Source organism: Lactuca sativa, chromosome 5 (assembly GCF_002870075.4).
Source record: "Lactuca sativa cultivar Salinas chromosome 5, Lsat_Salinas_v11, whole genome shotgun sequence".
Lineage (NCBI taxonomy): Eukaryota > Viridiplantae > Streptophyta > Magnoliopsida > Asterales > Asteraceae > Lactuca > Lactuca sativa.
The window spans coordinates 336674435-336677568 of NC_056627.2; the positions used below are offsets into that span (position 1 = coordinate 336674435).

The following is a 3134-nucleotide window of genomic DNA, read 5'->3' on the forward strand; positions in this document are numbered from 1 at the left end:
TACAACATTCACGTTCACATATAGAAAGTATGTTGACATCAACAAATTGATAAATCATTAGAAGAAGTCGTCATCTCAAACTATCAAGCCCTAATGTGTACAAAGGCAAAATTACCAATGGACTCACATTCATATACACCATCTCCATTAGTACCTTTAATGAACTCATCTGCAGAAACATAAAAGAAAAAACAAGTCACCACTTCGTATAGGCAATATACTATTACACATCATCACTTCATAGAGGAAAGAAATCATACCTTTTAACAAATATAAGCAACAAGCTTTATCTTTTACACATAATATCATTGTACTTATATTATTTACTCATAATAAGAACATACTTACTAAACTTTTCCCATATTAGAATGAAGGACAAGTGGAAGTCAAAGTTGAAGAGAAATTGTATCAAGAAGTTCACAATAGTAACAATATTATATGATCTGAACCCATCAAGAATTTTGTACCCAAAAGCAAATTAAGAAAGCAAATTGATATTTTTAATCAAATTGACACATATAAAAATTAAATGTACAGTTCTTCATTTTGAAAACAATTTGATTTACCTCGCAAGTATGATAAGTATGATTGTAAATATTAAATGATGAAATTCCAAAGGATTTGACCAACTGTCCCATTCCTGATAGTTCAGATGAAATAAAGGGAAAATGACATTCGTATGTCATTCATGTAGAAAGGAAATCATAAGGAAATTTGAGTAGATTAGAAAGATAAGAACATGAAATCAAATATAACGTATATCTATGTGTAGGATTTCAATAGGAATAGACCATTTCATAGATTTGTAAGTTTTGGATGACTTTAGATTAAACTTTGGATCTTGTTATGTTCAACAATTAACTTTCACAACCTTAAGAAGAAAGCAGACATGTCATTTAGTGATGAACATCATGTAAATATATACAAAAAGGAAACACCTAATGATTTTTGCATTGTGTACAAGTAGAGCATGAAACATATGTAACAGTACTCCTTGTTTCCACAATAAGGGAAAACATCACTTACCTTCATTATATTGAACCTCAAGCTTCTTTCTCAACCCTACCAAAAGCACCACCACTTGCCACCCTTATTCATGACCCACCTTGAGACACCTCAATATGAAATGTGAAACATGAAGCAGCAAAATTTGAATATAAAAGTAGTGAGATTAACATGCGCTATAACTCTTGTTGCATACCTTTCCCTAGCGTAACTTCCAATTATTCTGCTACTTTTCATTTAGCAATCTCCTCTTCCACTGTAGCAGTATCTATCATAAGCCCCTACAAAACACAGTAATAAAACATCATTAAATCCACTCATTGTTTTAATGTACATATGATACTACAAAACACAATAATAAAAAATTATAATAGAAAAAAGAATAATAACGAAAAATTGTTACCACATATGTTAACAAACGATTGTCTTTTGTGATATGATGAAGTAGCATAAGCAAACTGGTTTTTAACAACAATTAGCACAAAATCCCCTGATTCCATATTTGCAGCTACATATAAACAAATAATAATTCCTACAAGCTGAATTATTGTTAAGACCTGCATATGTTTCATTCAAAGATGTAAGAAGTAGATATAGAATGTTGTAGTTTCAAATCGAATCACTTCTAAATTCGTGTAATAACCAAGAACTCGAGAGGAAGAAAATCTCAAAACCCATGGCTAATTTTGGATAAATAATGGAGGCACTACTAGAAAACAACCCTTTAACGATGTGCAAACAATGACACGCACTGATAGAGGATACGCATTTGTGCATGTCCTAAAAAATACTATCAATTTTCTAAAATTTGAAGGATAGAGGACATGCATTTTTGCATGCCCTAAAATTAATGTCCAACAAAAAAATACGGAGGGCACCAATCATAAAAAGCGTTTCGTGTAAATGTGTCGTTTTATATTTTTTTTAGGAAGGCGGGCTCTCTATTTTTTAATAGCCCATGGAGAAATGAAATCCCAAATAATTAAACATTCGGCCTGATCCTAAAATCCTCTACCAAAAAACCTTAGTAATCCTTTAAGCAGTTCATCTTCCTCTACCTCTGCACACACACACACACACACACACTCTCTCTCTCTCTCTCTCTTTCTCCTTTGGAATAAGATTCTTGAAAGATCGAAACCTTAATCGCAGCCCTAACTACGACATGACTGACCAACTGAGATCTTCAAATCACAACGAAAGCGACAACCACCACGACAACCGTCGGCTATACAACCCTTACCAAGATATTAGAGTCCCCGCACAAATCCTGTACAAACTTGCCACATCTCCTGAATACCTCTTTCAAGAGAAATCTGTCGCTCAATGGCGTTCATGGGGCAAAAACCTGACATACTACACCAACATCGGTTACCGCAGCGGCGCAGTAGTTGGCGCCGGGAAGGGTTTAGGGTTAATCGAATCTTAAATGCTTCTAGACATTCAGGTCGGATGATCGGCAAACGTGCGAGTGTAATCGGAATGTTGTATGTTGGTATGGTGAGTGGGATGGTTAAGGCTAGGGATGCAGATGATATTATTAATAACATGGTGGCTGGATTAGCGATGGAGTGCTTTACAAGGCGGCAGCGGGGCCTAGGTCGGCGGCTGTTGTCGGAGCTATTGGTGGCGGTGGGATTAGCCGTGATGGGGAAGCAAATTTTGAAGAGATACGTACCAATCTGAGCTCGATCTATATTCAATTTCATCTTACAAGTTTTGGTCTTTTGAGATTTCCAAAGGTGATTCATCTGTAGTCTTTTAATTATATTTGATATATTTATACCTTGTTCATTTTCTGCTTTTTTCTCCTCTCTGTAGTTTCTTCTTCATTGAAGAATAAAGCAGCATCATATTGTGATAGATTAAACAAGTCAAAGTTGTCCTTAGATGCTTCAAAATCAGCGACAACACACAAAAGAATGTGTGTGTTGGGAGAATAAGTTTGACTGCAATTTTTACTCTCTATCTACTCATGTTTGATGACACACACAAACTTTTGACCCAATAGTGATTAAATATAGCTTTGTTGCAGGTCCACCATCTTTTGTCATCTTTATTTAGTGAGAACCACTGCAAAACATGTATGAACCTACCAAAGCTTTTGTAACCAATACTTGAGCAAACAT

General features: G+C 34.9%; 1 pseudogene; it reads left to right on the forward strand.

Annotated features, from left to right (window-relative positions):
- The first annotated feature begins 2170 nt into the window (after positions 1-2170).
- On the forward strand, positions 2171-2691 carry LOC111921058 (mitochondrial import inner membrane translocase subunit TIM23-2-like; annotated as a pseudogene).
- Positions 2692-3134: the final 443 nt, after the last annotated feature.